The following is a 21,817-nucleotide window of genomic DNA, read 5'->3' as shown; positions in this document are numbered from 1 at the left end:
AATATTGAAACAAGGGGACCAAAGCCAAACTAAATTAGCTTAGCATTCATTGCCTCTTAGGGGAAATCACAGCATCTCCATAGCCATAACAACAAATAAAGTCTGCGTAGTGCTTCAAAGTTTGCAAGTTATTTTCAGCAATAGAAAAATTCATTGGATTAGAAGCTCACTGCAAAATGAAAAATGACAAATTTGATTATTATGCTAAAGTAGCAATTTATTACAAAAGGATAAAGAGCCTTTTCTATGCACTCTCACGGATGCACATGAACTTTCATGCTTCCTCTAGTACAGAATTCATTATAGAATATCACCATCTGTCTACCTGCCTTACTCTATACATTATAGGCTCCATGAAAGCAGGGGGTGGGTACCTTATTTGCCTTATATACTCAGACACAAAGCTCTTGCGTATCCTAGGCACTCAGTCATGTGCTGAATCAATGAACCTGAAGTTGCTTATTCTATTTTAAGTTTGTACTTGGTTAAATATTCAGTTAACATAGCAAGCATAAGCCAAATCTAAAGTTAAAGTAATTTTTAAAGGCAAGAAAAGATGGAAAGGTGAACAGGGTGGGAAGCTGGGGAGGTAGACAGCAGACAGGCTCAAAACTGGAGTTCATTTCACCAACCTTGTTCACTATAGTCACATGTCCTTATTCTAGGAAAAGAATAATAACTGACTTTCCAAAGGCCACAGTCACTAATTTCAGCAGTGCCTCCTTAAAAAAAAAAAGGTCCCCAGACAAACCCTGCCTTCAATACAGAATACACCCCCAGCACTAGCAAAAAAATCACACATGTACACACATGTGCACACATGCACATACACATACCACTAGAGGGGGCCACTTTCATTCTTTACATTTGTAGGACTAGAGTGAGTTCATATCTATTTACCCCAGTAACACCAAGCCATATAGATACCTGCACTGCCATCTCAAACCAGTTTCCCTAAGCCAGCAGTGGCAAACCTTTTAGAGCTCTCAATGATACAAATAGTCCTCTGCAGCACACCTGCTATAGGTTTGTCACCACTGCCCTAGGCTGAGCTCCTTTCTCTATGGTTTCTTCCACTTAATGAAATCCCTTCACTCAGGACAAGTTCAGGCTATCTTTTGGCATTAAAGAATAGGCTCTGCATTTAGAACATAGGGTTCTTGCTTACTGGTTAGACAATGAATCCAGGGTTCTTTTTAAATTCAAGTGTTTTTTTTTTTTTTTTAAGACAGAAGAACAATAGAGAGAAACTAACAACTTATAGTAAGTTACACAATTTTCCTATGAAATGCTTATCTTTCATTGATAACCAGAAAATGAGTTAAGTGAATCATCCCTGGTGCCCACCACCCTTCACAAGTTAAATTCTACTATACTCTTCACTCAACAGTCCATTTTGTAATACAATGGCCTGCCCACCCCAGTTGTGATACCTTGACCGATTCTACCCCTGACTTTCCTACCTTGTCTGAAACCAGAGTCCTTTCAGGTAACCTTCCTTTTCCATCTCAGAGAGCACTGCCTAATTCCAACAGGAGTCAAAGCAAGAGAGGGAAAGGTGCTGCTATGAGAGGGGGAGCTCACCATGAGCCACAGGGAGGAATGAAAGCAGGACAGGAGGGGAAAGAGAGTATAAGCAGCTGGCCTTGGACAATAATAACCACAGCAGCAACAAGACTGGTAAATAAGAGCTTAGCCTCACCTGGGCTTTAATCCCAGAGTTGCCATTCACAATGTATTTCTTCTTGCTGCTCAGCATAGTGACATTACCAGCCCTACTGCCACCTCTATGGTCCAAGGACCCTTGTGGCCAGGCCTTTAAACTTTCCTCATCAGCAATTCTGTTGGCTCTGGTTCCAGCTAGATTTTTTCTTTTTTTCTTCCTTTTTTTCTTTTTTGAAGGGGGGGGCTATCCTGTGTTGAAATCTCTGAAGCAGCTCCAATAACCCCTTCAGTAGCAACGTCCTAATTTAATAAGGCAGTTCTGTTAGTGGCTCATCAACCATTCCTAATTTTGGTAGCTGTTTTGCTTTTATTATTATTTTTTCTAAACACCTAATTACATGGATCCTCTGACCTCTAAACCTTAACAAGTCCCTTGACAAGGCCCAACTTGCATGCGCATACAATAGCTTATTTATGTAACTACTGCGCTTTTTTTGCCTGCTATAATTAACTTGCTAATTAGGTCCCTTTTTAACCTTACCTCCTTCTTTTCCATGTCAGATGATTTTAACCTAGTCTCATTAGAAAAAAATTAACTAAAAAGCCACTAGAATAATGAAGGAATTTATTAAGAGAATAAGAAAAAAAAATTAATGGTGCCAAGTGCTCATGTAGCCCCTTTCCTATACTGTGTCCTTGGATTAGCCAGACATGGCACATTGGTTTCAGCTCTAAGGCAATCAACTTTCTCATTCTGTTTCTTTATGTGTGTGTGCAAGGAGGGGGAAGTTACTTAGGATTGAACCCAGGGCCTTTGCACTGAGCGACCTCTCAGCCCCTTTAAAATTTTTATTTTGCGATAGGGTCCAAGTAAATGACTAAGTTGCCCAGTCTGGGTTCAAACTTTTGATCCTTCTGCCTTAGACTTCCAGAGTGCTGGGATTACAGACACACACACACACACACACACACACACACGCGCGTGCAAGTTAGCAATAAGTGACCCACTTTGCTTTTTTCAAAAAATGTGTTTCCTAGAAGGTATGACTACAAAGGACAGTTTCTTATCTCAGAGTTCCCAGAATCACAACAACCTTATTACATGCCAAACAAAAGTGAAAAGAAATCACGTTACTATTTATGTACTGATTTCTCAATGGGAATTCAGTGAGCAGAAAAGCTACTGGACTGTCTGCTACAGGGTTGGGGTGGGAAGTGATGTTTCAGAGGGAGGGACAGATTTTTCAGAGGGGGGGTGCTGTTCATTAAATGCAAGAAGAGCTGGGCATGGTGGCACACACCTATAATCTCAGCACTCACACTTGGGAGACTGAGGCGGGAGGATCATTGTGAGTTTGAGGCTTGGGCTACAAAGTGAGCTCAAGGTCGGTCTGAACTGCATAGTAAGACCCTGTCTCAAAAAGACAAAAAAAAAAAAAAAGAAGATCTGAGGGAAAGATCATATTGCATAAGGTTTACTGCCTTCTCTGGAAGAAGAGAAGGTGAGCAGAACTAACATTAAGTGCCTACATGCAAAGCCCCTTAGATGTTACTTTGATTAATCTGTACAAGAATCTTAAGAAATAGGCATTATTATCCTCATTTTTTTTTTACTAATAATGGCAAACATTACTTTTATTTGCATTTATTTTATGCTTAATTTATTCCTGTGCCATAAGTTTTTGTTTCTTCAGTTTCTTCTGGGATATCTTTTTCTTCTGTGCAACTTCCTCCTCTGGTTTAGGAACAATTTGCTCTTTTTCAGTAAGGATCATCTCAATATGGCAGGGGGAGCTCATGTATAGGTTAATCCAGCTATGAGCTCTGTAAGTATGGCGGCGCATCTTGGGTGCTTTGTTCACCTGGATATGTTCAATGACCAGGGAATCTACATCTAAACCCTTAAGTTCAGCATTACTCTCTGCATTTTTAAGCATGTGCAGCAAAAATTCAGCACTTTTTTTTTTTTTTTTTTGGCCAGTGACCCTGTGTCCAGCCCCACTGTTTGGCCTGGGCACACCTACCAACGCCACCATTGTAACGCCTGAATGGCACACACTGCTTCTTTAATGTGACATCCTTTAGATACTTGGTGGCCTTTCTGATATGCATACCCTTGATGGCCTGGGCAGTTTCACGAGTGTTCTTAAAGTGAACACGAAGATTTGAGCCCCTGGATTTGCATGATTTTGTGGGGTTTTCTGGGTCGAGAGAGTAGCGAACCATTTTTGCAGGTCACCTCAGGCCGCTTACAGGATATTATCCTCATCTGACAAAACAAGACAGAGCATTTCTGAAAGAACAAATGGTTTACCTGAGGTTTCATAGCAAGTAAGTGATGGACTGCATTTTGAGCTAGCATCTCAGAGCTGAAGCACTTGCCACTACACTGCACCCTAACAATATTAATCAGAAGAACAAAGAACTCCCCTGGCTCTGTTCTCAGGGGCACTAGACCCAACTCATTCCCTTTAATTTAACTTTAAATTTACTTAATTTAGTGCTTACCTTGACAGCACATACACTAAAATCACTTAATTTAAAATTTCTCTATATTTATTTTTATCACTGGGTCTCATAAATTATTACTCAGATGATCTCAGGGTCCTGACCAAACCACAATTCTGAAAGAGTTAATCATGTAAGAATTAGAAGTCTCATAGCTATGTATGGTGGTGCATACATATAGTCCCAGAACTCTGGGAGTTTGAGGAAGGAGGATCAAGAGTTTGAAGCCAGTCTAGACTACACAGCAAGACCCTGACTCAAAACAATAACAGAAATCTGACAACTCTTTAATTGGCAACTTTGCCCAAATGCCACTACCAAAAAGTGGAAGTGAAATTACTTGAACTTGAACACTGATGTTCATCATCACACATGATAATAATCCTGACCTCTTCAACGAGTGAGCAAAATCAGCATTTCCCTACTTGTTTGATGAATCTCTAAGCCTCTGCTCCTCCTCACACACTAAGCTGGTTCCTTGCTTTTCTCACTCAGATGAAGAGGAATCTTTTGGTCCAATGGCTTAATCCCTAGACCTGAGCCAGAAGGAGTTGCATATCTATACTACATAAACCAGATGCCACTTTATTACTGACATAAGAAGACTTACCAGGGAGCAAGTTATTTAACAGAGTAGTTCTCAAACTTCAGGATGCATCAAAATCATCTGAAAGCAGCTTGGGATGTAGCTTAGCAGTACAGTGCTTGTCTGGCATGCATAGGCCCTTGGTTTGATTCCCAGCATCACAAAAAACAAACAAAAATACACCTGGAGGGTTTATCAAAAACATTTCAGAGTCCCACCGACAGAGTTTTTGACTTACTAGGTCTAGGTAAGACCCAAGCAGGGCTTGGGAGAAGCACTGCTCTAACCCTTTCTCCAAGCATGAAAAAAACAGCCTTAATTTTTTTGATTCCTCAGCCAACCATTTTATCCTATCCATGGCTACAACCACAGAGGCTTGTTTATAGGCAGAAAATGCCAGTTTATTTGAAAGGTCAGAAAACAGAATAAATGCTGGGCGTTGTAGTATACATTTGTAATATGAGCATTTGAGAGGCTGAGATGGGGATTGCTGCAAGTTCAAGGCTAGCATGGGTTACACAGTGAAATTCTGTTTCAAAAAAGAATAAAGTGATCTGACATACTCAATACAGGGTCTAAAAGAACTGAGTTTAATTCTGATTTCCCTAACTTAAGGCTTTTAAGAATAGATGGTTAATATATTAAGAAAACAGAGTTTATAGGGAGAATGCAAGAACTATTTACTATAAAGAAGACTTTACAGAGTCAAGAAAATCCAATTCATTTCTTTTCAAGCATGTGACTGTATTTCCATTTCTAAACATCTGCAATCCTCATTTGCAAAATGGGGAAAATAATATCGACTTTGTCTATCTCAAAATGTGAGCTGACACAATAAAACAAGAAATGTAAGAGGGTTTTGGAGACCACATAATGATATGCAAGCCTAAAATATTAATATTTTTATTCTTTTAGGCCAAAAATTCTTAACTTAGAATCCATGACATCTAGAATACCCTAAAAGAGTATGCAGCTGGGTGTAGTAGTGCACACCCATACTCCTAGTACTCAGGAGGCTGAGGCAGGAGGATCACATGAGGTTGAGGCCTGCCTGGGCTACAGAGTGAGTTCAAGGCTAGCCTGAGCTACATAGTGAGATCCTGTCTCAAAAAACCAAAAAACTAAACAAAACAACGAGAGAGAAAAAGAATATGCAAAGATTTTGTTTCTATGTAAAGTTCCTGTGGACAGAACCTATAGTTTTCACCAGGTTCTCAATGGGTCTGTGCTTTAAGCACCAGTTCTGACCTAGAGTTGTAGTCTGACTTCCAAGAAGAGATGGTTCAAATATTCCTCAAGATAGCTGAATGAGCACCTTGAACAAACTCTACCTACAAAAGGGATTACTTCCAGCTGAGAAAATACTGGCTAGTGAGTTGGATCAGTGCTCAGACAAGCCAATCAACCAGGTTTTGTGTGGAAAAGTACCAAGCTCTACAGAAAGGCTGGGTGGGAGGAGAATATATAAAAATGTAAAAACAGAAAACTGTTACTACCGATCTCCATGCACATAGGACAGAAAGGACTAAAAATTTCTTGATGGAATAAAGACAATCTTTTAAAAAATGTCTTCCCCAACATTTCTACAGTAAAACTACCTGGGCAAGGCTAAGAAAATCCTTCACATGAAAATAGCTGAGAAGAACAGGCTCCAGAAGTTTTCCAGTGACTGATGGAATATCACTTCGAAGGGTCTACCCTGTCAATTCTTGAACCTGGGGTTCTTCAAATTCATCCTGGCTTGAATCCCTGCTGGGAATCAGAGATGTGAGTACTACCAGCTGCTTTATGTGGTCTGAATCATATTCTCCAAGGGGCAGGCAAGTCCCTTTCAGCTGTACTATCAAAAAGGGGGTACATGTTACTTCTGAAGGTTTGATAGGTTTCTTTTTTCTTTGGTGGCAGGGAGAGTCTCAGTGGGAAGTTCATTACACAAGTATGTAAACTGGAGGGTAAGTCAGATGTCTGTTGAGACTTTAACTTGAAATTTTAGCCCAATATGGAAGCTGGCTCCTGAGCTTTCAGTTGGGGATTAAAAGGCACTTTAATGGTTCATAGGTGAGGTCTGGAAATCTACAGGCAATAAATACATTGCAGGGTGCTCAGTGGATAACATTGCTGGCTAATCGGCTGTCAGTGGCAGCCTAATGAAACCCTTCTGACCAGGTCAGTAGTAAATGACTGATGTGCTCTCTGAAAGAAAGCCTCAAAAGTCTTTGGCAAAGAAAAGGTAGCTATACAAAAAAAAAAAAAAAAAAAAAGAAAAGGTAGCTGACGAGACAGCTGCACTATAGAGGACAAGCCTCTCCCCATGGCTTCTCATAGTTATTCAAAACACTACTGATTCAAAGGACTTTTCCAGAGTTTTGAAAGAAAAGCCAAAAAAATTGCTAAAGGAGAGAGGTGTCATATTAAAAAACAGAGAACTATGCTTTATTTTTAAAATGTTCCCTAAGAACTAAGAGCCCATAGGTTATAATGCTTAAGTAATAGTCATAAATCCTTTAGGGCAATTTTCCTGTCCACATAAACAGAAGAAGGTAAACCAATAAAAGTTCAGGAGGAGTGCCTCCTGAGAGAAATGTCAGCAGGTAAGATGGTGAGAACTATTCCTTATAGCAATATGAGTTACTATAAAACTTTTATTGATTCTGAGAGGGCACACTTATGTTCAACAGAATTCTTTTGTAATACTCCTTTACAGAAATACCAAAGTTCAATACCTTAATGTGGTCACTCCTTTAAGAAAACTGAATTTCTTGCTCCCCCTTTTTGCTATTAGTAGGTGACTGAAGATTTAAAAAATAATAATAAAAAACCCAACCAGAATTATTTAATGAATCATCTCCATTAATTATGAAACACATTATATGAAACAAGCTCGTAGGTGAATAGAATTCTTTACATCAAATGTTATAAAACTGAGCATAAGGTTCTAAAACAACATTAAGAACAACACAGCAATAACCTTTACAAAAATAATAAACAGTAGTTGTAACAACCAGTGTTTAGATGTAGGCTCTGCTGTTGGGCCTTTGTTAGATCCCCTATATATTCTTTAAGTGCATAATTTCATAAACACAAAAAAGAGCTTAGAATATGCTGTAGAGGCTAAGCAGTTTACCAGAGGGAATTATACAGATCGGATGCAAGAAATCAGGCAAAATCTAGAAGGAACCAGTTAGGAATATAAGGAGTTTTTAAATCAAAAATTGAAAATTTCCTAGTTCTTACCAACAAATAGCAAGTCTTTATTATTACTCTTCTAAAACCACTGGGTAAATATGATATTTTGAAGAACTGCAGCAAGAAGTACCATTCCTGACTTGTAGAAATATACATATAAAGAATATCTAGAGAAAGGTTTTGACTCAGGAAATAAAATGAGCATGAACAGAAAAAATGTTTTGAATTTTTTCAGACTTTAGAGAGCAACATTTTTACAAACTCTGCTCCTAGCTGTTCTTTTTCTTTACCCACATGAGAAATTAAGCACCAGCTTGAAGAGAAATGCAAAGCAATCACAGGATAATCTGATCCACATAGTACACAAGCAGCAGTAGGCCAGCTCCCACCCTTCATGAAGCCAACCAGGTAATCCGCTGCCTCTGGCCAGGCAGCTCTCAACCTCTAGCTCCACTAGTAATTAAGCAACAGAGGTAGCCAAGCATAGTAGCATACACCTGTAATTCCAGCACTCTGGGAGGCTGAGGCAGGAGGATCCAAGTTAGAGTCTGGTCTGGTAATATAGTGAGACCCTGTCTCAAAATAAAAAGTGAAAAAGAGTCTAGAGGTATAGCTCAGTGCAAAGACTCTAAGCTTAATCCCTAGTGCCACAAAACAAAACAAAAAACAGGAGTGACTTGATACATAGAACCAATCAGAAGTTAGAGTAATAACTTTTCCCAGCCATGGATCTTGATAGGAGCTTCTTAAGGGAGGGCTTTATCACCTGTCAGAAAGTCTTCCTTTCATTATCAAGAAAAAGAACGAAAAACAAAGCGACCAAAGAACTCACCATCCACTCAGGCAAGTGAAAAGCTGAGGTGCCCTCATTACCGTCCCACTTCTCCATAGTGCAGGCTTGAGTAAAATATGTCCTGAAGCAAAAGGGAAAGCTGGTTTGGAAATGCCAGGGTTATAGGAGCACCCTAAAGCAGACCCAAACCTAGTGATTCAGAAGGTCAGTGGGCTAGCAGAAGCTGCATCCTTTTCACAGAAGCCGCCTATTCAAATCCAGATCATTAGTCAACTGCCTGAAAAATCCCTTACTGGCTGGCTTCAAAGCCTTCTGCTTCTGATCAAAATCAAAGTGGATGCAAAGTTCTGCACCCAGGCACTATACTTTCTACAGGGCATGCACTGTTTAATGCTGTCCAAACACTTCCCCACCTCTCCAGTGGGGACTTACTGCAGCAACAGGCTGGCTTCCTTCTCTTAGGTATAAGGCACTGACTAACTTCCTTCCTCCCCTCAAGACACGTCACTGGAGGTACTGACACCAAGATCAATAAAGATCGAGGTCAAGAAGACACTCCCACTTCTCAAGGGCTGCTTGATTTGGACCAGCACAGTAAACAGGCGTTTCCTTGAAATCAGAGTTTCTTACGGCTTTTAAATCCCAACAGCTATGCAGAAGCTTCCCATCTGCTCCCACCAGGGGTCTGGCACCACACTCTGGCGAATCTCAAGTTAAATTCCTATTGAATGGGAAATTTGGGTGGGACAAGGGAAGAGCTTTTTTGCAAAAGCAGTACTCCTTAGATGAGCTGAAGAAAGTTCTGGGAACACAACTCCCTCTGCTGGCTCCCTGTGAGATGTACACGAAGGTCTAAGATCCCTTGTCTAGAGAAATAGAGCACAGGTGCTGTGCTGACTGTGAAGCTGCTTCCTTATGGCTAGTAAGGTGCACAGCGAAGACTAGTACTGCCTGAAAGGCCCATGTTGCCTTTTTTACTCACAGGTCTGTTTCAGGAAGAAACAGGATGCCAACACACTAGCCCTGTACAACTATCACCTTAAAGAACTCCAGAAACTGTTCTTTATGTTTCCACGCCACCTCCCTCCTCTCTACAGGTTTCAGAAGTTTGGAAATAAGACATAACTAAAGGAAGGTGGAATGGTGGTGCATGCTCATAATCCTAGCATGTGAAGGCTGAGGCAGGTGGATTGCAAGTTTTAGCCCAGCCTGGGCAGACACTGTGTAGCTCCTTCTGAAGGCTCTGGGTTCAATGTGATCCTGTCCTCTATTCCTGTAGCGGTTTTACTAAATGTTGTCAAGTCACTTGATTACTCTCTTCTTCAATTTTCTTATTATAAACTGAGAGGAGGAGGGAAGAATAGATTAGTGAGACTAGAATGGACTAGGTTACAACTAGTTTTTCTGAGGTCATAAGGATAAACAAACAAACAGTGAGATTAGTCACCTAAGTTACAGCATATTATAGAGGCTAAGATTCCTAACCATCTGAGTACCAAGCTCAGTTTGGTCAGTTCTGAGGTTAGCTAACTACTAGGCCTCAAATCTTCCCTGTCCCTTCTAACCTGTAATGCCAATGCTACCACATCAGTGGGGCTTAAGTTCTCCTTCCTGCCTAGCAACCTAAATGACATTAGGCACTGACCTCTCAGGGATCTGAAGACTCATGTCCTACAAGGACTTAAGACTCACACAGAGGCATCACCCTTACTGGTGAAGACCACAGGTTTTAAAGCTAGACAGACAGACTATGGCTTGAAGGTTAGCTCCAGCACTTATTGGCAGTGTATTTCAGGTAGGCTTTGAGCCTTTGTTTCTTCATCTGTGAAAAAGGAGAATCATACCTTCCTCACACTGTTTTTATAGAGATTAAATAAGAAATTATACATGGCAGAGTAGTACCAGATTGCCTGATCAAATTTCTCCACTTACTAATTGTTGAACTTTGACTGAGTTACTTATTCTCATGCCTAAGTTTTCTCATCTTCAGAATGGGGTTATTAGGGTATTGACCTTATAGGATTACTGAGAGGATCAAGTAAGTTAATATGTAAAAAGCATTTAGAACAGTACCTCAACCTTTTCAGTTTCATTTAAAATTTACCATTATTATTAATAATTAAAACATGTACATCTTCCCAACATACCCAAGTCCACCCTTTCTCTACACATGGTGAATTCACTCATTTAAATAAACCACATTTATTTATTTATTTATTTACCATTTATAAACTATGCACCAGGCAACTTTTACAAATAATTCTTGCCTTTATAGCGTCCAGAGTATAGGCAGAGAGGTACAAATACGTAAGTAATGATAATAAAAGTGTGAGAATGACACTGTGAGTATAGGATGCTGAGTGTACATGGCAAGGGGATCGACTGTGTGTACCAGAGGTATTGCATTAGAGAAGCTGCATTTAAGCAGAAAGATAAAGGATACATAGGAGTTCCTGGTATATGGTAAAGAGGGGGACTAAGAAAAGTATTCAAAACAGAGAGAATATGTATTCTGTAGTATATCTTGCCATCTCTCCTGTTTTTCTAATACCAGCTATCTGTAAGCCTATCACCACATCTACCTAAATCAATGTTTCACAAACTTGAATATTCAAATAAATTATTTGAAATGTTTTTAAAATTCCCATTCTGACTTATAGTCTGGATAGGTCATGAGTTTTTTGGGGGAGTCCAGGGATATAGCTCTGGGGCATAAGCACCTGCCCGGCAATTGTGCTAATTGTAAGGTCCTGAGTTTAATTCCCAGTACAAAAAAAATATTCTTTTTGGGGGGCACTTGTGGGAATTGAACCAAGGGCCCTGCACATGCCAGGAAAGAGCTCTATAGCAGAACTGCATTTTTAACAGCTCTTAGATGATGCCCATGTTGCTGAGATTACCTTTTGAGAGTAAGGGCCCAAAATAATCCCATCCATGTAATGGCCCACTTCAGTTCATTAAATTCAATTTATTTATACAGGTTTTTACCAATAGCATGATCATTTTGAAATATTATATCACTCCCTTGTTTATAATGACCCTGTACCTCCCCATGTTCTCAAAATCCAAACACCTAACAGGATGACAAACCATACCCTGTATGACTTGGCTTGTGCAGAGCTCTAGAGTCTCAGCTCCTCACATCCCCTACCTCCTCACTCTAAATGAATGCTTGCGCATGCACATCCATCTTTAGCTGTAAATTCCTAGCTAAGCTGTAAGTTCCTTCAGTACACATTTCTAATTCCTGTTCTAGGTTAGGAATTAATTCTACAAGTTACTGTGTAATCCACCTGAGTGATCTCTATTGTAGCACATATCATTGTTGATACTATAATTGATCATTTGTCTACCTCCACACTGGACCTGTAAGTAATCTGAGGGCAGATATTATGTGTCTTATTCCATATTCCAAGTTCCTAGCATAGAGTAAAAACCAATGAATACTGGGAAGGATGAAACAAAATGACTCAGTGAAAGAATATATAACTGTTAGAGGAACCCTCCCCCTAAAGTATAGGACAAGTGCCTAAGGGTAAAAGGAAGAAAAAAGGAACCAGATATGAATAAAAATTGACGAAAGCATAAAGAGAAATATAACAAACTAAATGTACCATCTTGCCACTAAGTAATTCAACCAGTGTTTCGCAGATGAGCAGTTAAGCAATACAGAGACTACAGTGTACTAAAGCCAGCACCAAGCCACATTTTCCACTCCCTGTTAAGTGCTCTAGAACCTGGGAGTAGAGTGCGGACTTAAAACCTCAATCCCCCTGACACAGCGAGTATAGTTCCACTTGGGTCAGGGTTCAGTTTGCCCCTCCAGATAAAATGACTTCATAGAGAAATTTGGCTTAAACTGGAAATCTTAAGCTTGGAAACAACAAGAATAAGAATAAGGAGGAATTTGCATTAAGCACCTTCAATTTTACTACAGAACTAGGGGTGAAAGATAGATGGAAATAAAATAATGAAGTATAATGTCACTAAATATAGAGTGTGAATTACCCACTCTTTTTTCCTTTTTTTTTTTTTTTTTTTTGTGGTACCAGGATTCGAACTCACAACCTTGAGCTTGCCAGGTAGGCGCTGTGCCACTGAGCTGTATCTCTGGCCCTTCCCACTCTTTTCTAAATAAATTTTTTATTGAGCAATAAGTTATCTGTAAAGAGTACACAAATCAAGAAGTTACTGTTTGATAAAATTTCAAAAAGTCAACACACCTATGTAACCACTCACAGATAAGGAAATAGAGCATTTGCAGGATCAGAAAGCCTTCCTGCACGTTCCCTCCCAGCCTTTGCTCTCCCCATCCCTAAAGGTAATCTCTAGCCTTACTCCTGTCACCACTCACCAGTTTTGCCTATCTGAACCTGACATGAATGCCATAAAATATGTACTCTTAAGTATATTCTTCTGCCCAATATGTTTTACAGAGTTATCCAAGTTTGTCACACTTGGTAGTAGGTTATTTTTATTGTAGAAAGTATCCCATTGCGTGACTACTGTTGTCACTGTTTATTGAATCCCTTCTTTTGCTGATGGGCCTTCTGGTTGTTTTTAGTATGGGAGCTATACAGTCATATGCCTTTTGGTCCCATATAAAAATATTTCTGGATCCAGGTGTGGTGGCATACGCCTATAATCCCAGCACTAGAGAGGCTGAGGCAGGAGGACAGCCACAAGTTCAAGGCCAGTCTGAGCTACATAGTGAGTTCAAGATCAGCCTGTACTACAAAGTAAGACCCTGTCTTAAAAAATAAAAAATTTCTGTTGAATATATATCTGGGAGTGTAATTCATGGGTCATGGAGTATGTACATGTTCTGCTAAAGAGATAATGTCAAATAATTTTCCAAGCACCAACACACACACACATACACACACACAGACACACACACACAGACACACACACACACACATATTAGGAAATCAATGTTTCAGTTGCTTATATCCTTGATCTTCTTTTTTGGTGTTCTAGATAAAGATGCCACATTGTGATTTTAATCTGCATCTCACTACCACTACAACCATACATTAAAACAAAAAACTGTAGTAAATAAATACATAGAATTATTTTAACCATTTAAAAATTTTAACCATTTTCAATACACCATTAAATGGCTTTAAGTACATTCACATTGCTGTGCAATGTTACTACCATCTCCAAAACTTTTTTATTAAGCCAAACTGAATCTGTATACCCATTAAACAATTCCCTATTACCTGCTACCTCCAGCCCCCAGTAATCTGTTTTACTTTCTAACTCTGTTGCCATATGGTTTTCCAGAGCAGCTGCACCCTTTTATATTCTCTCCAACAATGCACAAGAGTTCCAACTTGGAAGCCAGGCACAGTAGTGCATGCCAGCAATATCAGCACTCTGGGAAGCTGAGACAGAAGGATCACAAGTTTGAGCCCAGCCTTGGCAACTTAGTGAGATCCTATCTTTAAAAAAATTCTCTACCTACCTACCTATCTACCTATAGATAGACAGATAGACAGATACATAGATAGACAGACAGACAGACAGATGGAAGTGAAGTGGCTGGGGACACAGCTCAGTTAAAGGCTCTGGGTTCAATCATCAGTACTGCCAGAAAAAAAAAATTCCAACTCAAATAGAGAATATTCAGATGAGTCCTAAAGCAAATCAATCAAGCATACCCATGATTAGTAAACTGATCTTTTTACATCCAGACAGAATACTGCATATTTACTCAACAAAAATTTAATAAGAATCAATAATGTTCCTATAGTATAAATACCTCCTGACTGAATTTTCTCCCCACCTTCCCAAATAACAAATAACCCACTGTCTAGTAGTCAATTCTGGAACTGCTAATGAATGAACTAAATGTCTTTAAAGTCCTTAGAGTTAAATACACAAAACACACAGACTCTTATTACCTGAGATAATTATATTCTATAAAGTAGCAACAAACAATGAATCTGCCAATACTGAATCAGAGTACAGGGTTAGGTTCATGTTAGCTCACTATTTTTGTTAACTAATTAATAGATAACCTCGTTTTGAGTATTTCTGAGTGTTTTTTTTGTTTGTTTGTTTGTTTGGTACTGTTAGGGATCCATCCCAAGGCCTCTCACATGCTAAGTACCCACTGAGCTATATCCCTAGTCCTATGTACGGTTCTGTTTAAAGATGTCTTATTTAATTATATTGTTGATTCATTTATATCAAAGCCATAATCAAGAACAGCACTCTAACTCATGCCTGAACTAAGCTTATCTAACATTTTCTCTGTAAGACACATCACAGCCTTTTTGCATTTAAAAACACTAGATGGCATTTTGATACTACATCTGAGGGCCATTTTATTTTATTTTATTTTATTTTTTTATTTTAAGGATAAAAGGAGGGAAACATTAACAGACATACAACATTTTACAACATATCACAAGCACAATACAGACAATACAGAGTTCCAAACAAAGTGGTAGGGAATTAACAATGGTGGTTGTATTACATATTGATATCTTCAAAGTGGCTTCTCATGAAAACAGATATAGACATGCAATACTGGTCAACCAAAGACTCATTGACAGTTTCTTTCAGCATAGAAACAGCAGATAGAAGAACAACCATGTTATCTATCCTGTATATACATACATACAAAATTTCTCCTTCTTTCCCTTCTCTCTTCCCACATCCCAGAAGCCCTTTACTCTTCGGTGGTTTCCTATCATTTCACAGTGTCTATCATACCTCCGAGTTTAACTTAACTCTTTCAAGTTTTACACTAGTGACACAATGCGGTGCTTGCACATGTATGTTTGATTTATTTCACTTATGAGTATGGTCTCTAGTTGTGACCATTTAAATATAAAGGCCTCGAGTTTATCTTTCTTTACAGCTGAGTAATATTCCATTATATAAAAGTACCATAATTTTCTTATCCAATCCTCGGTGGATGGACATTTGGGTTGCTTCCACATTTTAGCAATTACAAATTGTGCTGCTATGAACATAGGTGCACATATATCACTGTGATATGATGTTTTTAGATCTTCTGGGAAAATACCCAGCAGGGGGATAGCTGGGTTGAATGGGACCTCTAAACCTAGTTTTCGGAGGAATCTCCAAACTGATTTCCACAGTGGTTTCACCAGTCTGCATTCCCACCAGCAGTGGAGAAGGGTTCCTATTTCTCCACAGCCTCGCCAGCATTTGTTATTGGTTGATTTCTTAATGCTAGCCATTCTTACTGGGGTAAGGTGGAATCTTAGTGTTGTTTTAATTTGCATTTCTCGAATGACTAATGATGAGGGCCATTTTAAACAGTAAAATCACATGAAAGAAAGAATGAGAGAGAGAGAGAGAGAGAGAGAAAGAAAGAAAGAAAGAAAGAAAGAAAGAAAGAAAGAAAAAATAGAGGAAGAGAGGAAGAGAAAGAGGGCGAAGGAGGGAAGGAAAGAAGGAATGATAGAAAGAAGGAAGGAAGGAAGGGAAGGCAGGAAAGAAAGAGAAAAAAAACTTGGAAAACTCACATATACAATTCTTTTTTAAAAAGAAAAGAAAATGTAGCATTAAATTGACCATGAAAAGGATACTTGTTGACTATATGAGAGATGAAACAAAAATGCAGCACTCTGCCTTATTTGACCTCAACTAGGAAAGAGGCATGTTGGGTGACTCAAATTTTTTGCTGCTCTGCACCTGTCCATGAAACCTCAGAAGGACTGTGAATACTGAGTAATCTAGGCCTTTGGGGGCTTTTCTAGCTCACTTCTCCAAACGTTTCCAAACTCCTCCCACAAACAACTTCCCAGGGCTTCTAAACCACATGGTCAAGTATAGTCACAGCCAAGACCCTAGTCTCAGTACCGATTGTATTAGCCTTCTCATTTCTGGGACACAATACAAACTATCACAACCTAAAGGAAGAGAGGCTTACTTTGGTTCATGCTTCAGGGGATTCAGGTTGGCTCCAAGGCAGAAATGTCATGATGGAAGGACACAGAAGAGGAAGCTATTCTCACAGCAACCAGGAAGCAGAGATGAAGGGGTTGCTAGGGACAATAATGCACCTTTGCAGGTTACACCCACAATGGCCCACCTCTTCTAACCAGGTCTCATTTCCAAACACAGTGAGACTTTAGGGAACATTTTCATTTCCACCGTACCGATCACACACAGTGAAGACTTACAAGGAACCATGTTCAGACATCCAAAACTACCACTACCCAAACAGCTGTCCCCATGCTTGGACTCTATGGCTGTGGAAAACAACCCAGGCACACAGACAGAGTGATTCTGGCATGCTTTCTTACTCAGACTTTTCCTCTCCATACCAGCTCTCCAGATGCTCTGTACTCTTCTCAAATGTTTAGTTATAATTTCTATCCTTATTCCTACTTCTATTAATTTCACAAGAAAAAATAAAATCATTAGATGGAAAATGGTTTTCACCTTTTTGATATTAAAACCTATAAGCTTACTGACATCTACCCTCTCCTATCTCCCTCTTGTTTTAATGGAAGGGATTCTCTCTTCCCACCTAAACCTAATTCCCTCCCCAGTACTCTGGGTCAAATTCTCTCCCACCTTCTTTTTTTTTTTTTTTTGCATAGCCATTGTGTTTTATTTATCTGGTATATTCCTTATTTTACAAAATATACAGAGGAGCCAAAAATGCTAAGCAGTCAACAGTGTCTGATTCAACAGGGGCTCCTCCCTAGGGGTCCTTGCCCTCATTCTGGCTGAATGAACAAGCAGGTACATTAAGGGGTAGCAGCGTGCTCCCACCTTCTTGAGGACCATATCCACCAGTCATCCCCCTTGTTCCTGATTCTTCAACTTTTCACCCTCCACTGGCTTCTCCATATCAGCAGAAAAATACATTCAGGTATCTGCCATCTTCCCAGGACAAATCCTCTGTCTTCTTCCAGCTACTGCTCTCTGCATTTACCTTCAACACCAAGCTCCACTTTCAGCATCCCTATGTCTCAAATTCTTTCCTTTCCATTCAGTCTTCGATCTGTTACGGTCTGCCTTTTATTTTTGCCAATCCACTGAAACTATTATTCCCATGATAACTATGTCCTAGATACAATGGGTACTGCTAAGCTTCTCAGGATTCACTTCTCAGGATTTTGATGTTGATAATACTGTACCTCTTTCTTGAAAGATTCTCTTTCCTCTGCTTTTCTGACATTACACTCCCCTTTTCTCTCATCTCCAAGACACCTTCATTCTCACTCTCTTTGTACCTTCCTCTTCTCTTCTGGTCTCTTAAATGCAGGAGTCCTTCAAGATTCTATTCTAGTATCTGCTTCCTCTTCACACAAAACATTCTCTTTCCCACATCCATGGCTTCATTTATTCTTAATGTGCACGTAATCTCCAAATCGCAGTGCCTAACATCTCAGAGCTTTAGGCCTAAGCAATGGCCTACTACATAGATGTCTTTATGATATTCCCAGAGGGCCAGGGATACAGCTCAGTGGTACAAGGGCCTGCCTGGCAAGCACAAGGTTCTGAGTTTGATTCCCAGTACAAAAAAAAAGAAAAAAAAGGTATTCCTATAGACACTTCTACCATAACATATCTAAAATAGTTGATTACTACAAAGGGAGACAAAAATAAGTAAATAAATAGGTGAAATAATTAAATTTATTTTAGGTGCTATAAAGGAAATGACCAACTAATTGGCTAAAGTAAAGGACAAAAGGAAGAAACTACTTAAGATAGAAAGGTTACAGAGGGCATTTTTAAGGTAGTGACATTTTATCTAAGATCAAGTGGATGAAAGCTTATTGTACGAAAGGAATAAAACATTTCCAAGAACCCAAATGTAATAATTTGACAGGTTTACAGAATGGAAAGACAACTTGTGTGGCTGGAATTCAGTGAACGAGAGGAAGAGTGAGATTATAAAGACAGGTAAAGGCTCAAACATGGTAAAGGCTTTACAAAAGCTAAGATAAAGCATTCTGATTTTATTCTAAATGTAATGGGTTTTATTAAAGGATTTTAAGTAAGAGAGTGGCACGAGCCGATTTATATTTACATCTGTTGCTGTGTAGAAGATGGATTGCAGACAGGCACCAAGGGAAGATCAATCAGAAAGCTGATACAGGAGATAAAATGAAAGACAATAGCACCCTGGAGAAGGCTGACAGCAATGAAAAATGAAGAAAAGCAGACAGATTTGAGCGATTTTTAAAGCAGAACTCATAAGACTTGCTAATGGATTGGATGTAGGAGGTGAGAAAAAGGAAGAATGACTTCCAATTTTAGTTTGAACTGGGCTGAAGGTGATTTACTGAGAAAAACCAGAGTAGGGTGAAAGAAGGTTCTATGGAGAAATCTAAAGTTCCACCATGGACGAAAGTGGAAAATCTGTGAAGCACTTAAGTGGGAAGAGAAAGTGTGTGGACAGGCAGACGTAAGAGTCTGGAGGTCAAATAAGAGGGCTACACTGAAGGTAGTGTGACAGGAAGCTGCAGAGTGGTAGATTTGAGTTTTCTGTAATTCCAATTTTTACTTAAAAGCTTGAATTTTATTAATAATAACAGTTAATCACCCCCCTTCTCTCTACAGTCGGTTTTCCTTGAGGTACCAGGCTCAGTTTGTTCATTCTGAAGAAAGTGCCTGCTGAATGCCCAGATGTGAACAATCACGGTTGGTCTGTCAGTTGTTCTTTTAATACTCCACTCGCAGAAAAAAAAAAAAAAAAAAAGGTTAGTTTAGTTTGAAACTCAATCCCTTGTATTATGGCTTGGGTCTAGATGTCCCCACAAAGTCTCACAAATGCATTAGTAGGGAGTTTAAAAGGTGCCTGCTGAATTAGGGTGTATGAACATGGATTAAAACTGGGATGCTGGGATTAAGAGTGCCCCACCCTGGGTGCAGGTGGCACCAATGAATAGGCTGGATTCAATATAAAAGGGCTTGAAGCTTTCTGCTGGCTGCTGCTGCTGCTTGTACTTCTGCTTTGTTGGTTTACTGCCTTCTGCCTGCCCTGCTTTACCATGGACTGCTTCTCCTCTGCGATGCCCCTCTGCCATACCACCCTGCCTTGGAGTCAACTGACTATGGACTGAAACCTGCAGAAACTATAAGCCAAAATAAACCTTTCCTCCTTTAACTTTGGGTGTTGGGTATTTTGTCTTGGCAAAGAGAAAAGTAACTAAGACAACTTGTATATTCCTTTAATTACCATACTTTAGCATGCAGCAAAACTGTATTTCCCATTTCATAAAAAAAGAACTGTGTGCCAGGAATTATATTTAATAAAATTAATAACTTTTTTTGTGGTCTTAAGGATTGAACCAAGAGTCTTCACACTGAGCTACATCCCTAGATCTTTTTATTTTTTGAGACAGGGTCTCAGTAAGTTGCCTAGGCTGGGTGCAAACTTGTCACCCTCCTGCCTCAGCCTCCCAGACTGCCAAGATTACAGGTCTGTGCTATCACACCCAACTTAAAATTAGTAATTTTTTTTGGTCTTTTTGAGACAGAGTCTCACTATGTAGTTCAGGCTGGCCTCAAACTCAAAAGTATGCTCCTGCCTCAGCCTTCAAGTGCTGGGATTATAGGTATCTGCCACTATGCCCTGCCAAAAATTAGTAATTTTAATGGCATCATTAAGAGTATTCTATGTGAAAGTGGAAAAATATTTCATATGCAAGTATATGACAATGAAGAATACAATGACAAGAGTTTCGTGCTACTGGCTTGATTCATGGAAGGTGCTAGCATTTTTATTTATCACTGCTTATGAACCGTAAATTTAAGTGTACATGATTTTCAAAAGCAAACTTCATTTTAGTATTATCATCAAAGTACATTTGAACTCACAGACCCTGTGAAGGGGTATCAGGGATCCTCACAAGACCACAGACCACATATTGAAAAATACTGCTTTAAAATGTGTTGAGAGTGTCAGGCATGGCGGTGAACACCCATAAACCCAGGATTCAAGAGGCTGAGGCAGGAGTATCACCTCAAGTTTGTGGCCAGTCTGGGATACATAGTGAATTTCATTCAGGTCAGCCTAAACTACAGAATGAGACCCTGTCTAAAAAAAAGAAATACAAGAAAATATATATATATAAATACTTCCCTCAGATTTACAGCTAGTAATAATATATGTTATTTTGATTTATGCAACAGATTTTTTTTAACATTACATACTATTGTGCCAGTTAAGTAACAGCATCATTTTGAGACTAATCATTTATAGTTTAGAAAAAGGAATTAAATATTTTCAGCAAAAACAAAATGAACTTGTAAATTGTGTCACACAACATAATGAATCAATGTAAAGAAGAAATGACCTAAATCACCACTTAAATGGCAGTCATCCTAAATTCATCCAGAAAAATTACAGTTGAAAAACTGAACAGGCCCTGCACCAGAGAGCGAGTGCTCCGGGAGCTGCTGGACCCATGGGTTCGAGTCTGTGCTTGACCCACACCGCCACAGTTCCCAGCTGAAACGCGCGGAGAGAGCCAGGTATTTCCCATCTACTCCCTGAGGGCAGAGCAGGTGAACCAGGACTCCGCTGCCATTACAGACTGAGTCTCTGCCCTCCCTGCACCAGCGGCAGAGAAGAGGTCCTCACCCAGAAGCCCCAGGGACTTCTCTGGCAGGGGGCGGGGCGTGTAGACTCTCCCAGCCCCTGCACACCCTGCACCGAGTGAGCAAGTGCTCCAGGAGCTGCCAGATCCGTGGTTCAAGTCCATGCTTTGCTTGCCCACACCCCCTAGCGAGTTGAAGGCTGGGGAAGTCTGTGACTGCTACCCATCTGGGCTGCATCTGGTTCCTGTATGTGTCCTGAACTGACTGGAGACATAGATTCAGGTGGTTCACAAACTGTAGACCCTGCAGTTTGTGTCTGAATTATGCCTGTACCCTAAACTCCCTGGTGACATAGGTCCACTGGACAGGGATTGTCACACCAGTGCAACCTGAGTCTGGTCGTGCACGTGCCCTGAACTGCAAGGGGAAGCTGGATCAGACCGTCGGCCATCAACTGACACAAGTGCCCGTGTCTGAGAACGGGGATAACTAGATATAAATCAAAAACTGCCGGAAAACCCGAGACTAAGTAG

General features: G+C 39.8%; 1 protein-coding gene and 1 pseudogene across 1 annotated transcript in view; both read right to left on the bottom strand.

Moving 5' to 3' along the window:
* Ahcyl2 (adenosylhomocysteinase-like 2) overlaps positions 1–21,817 on the bottom strand; it is a gene marked incomplete in the record, with an annotated part of 202,557 nt that overhangs the window by 53,989 nt on the left and 126,751 nt on the right.
* On the bottom strand, positions 3,314–3,924 carry LOC106146444 (annotated as a pseudogene).

Source organism: Chinchilla lanigera, unplaced genomic scaffold (genome assembly GCF_000276665.1).
Source record: "Chinchilla lanigera isolate Chin_1 unplaced genomic scaffold, ChiLan1.0 scaffold00078, whole genome shotgun sequence".
In the NCBI taxonomy this organism is placed as follows: Eukaryota; Metazoa; Chordata; class Mammalia; order Rodentia; family Chinchillidae; genus Chinchilla; species Chinchilla lanigera.
The sequence above is the reverse complement of the archived record's forward strand: the minus strand, read 5'-3'. Positions and strand labels throughout refer to the sequence as shown.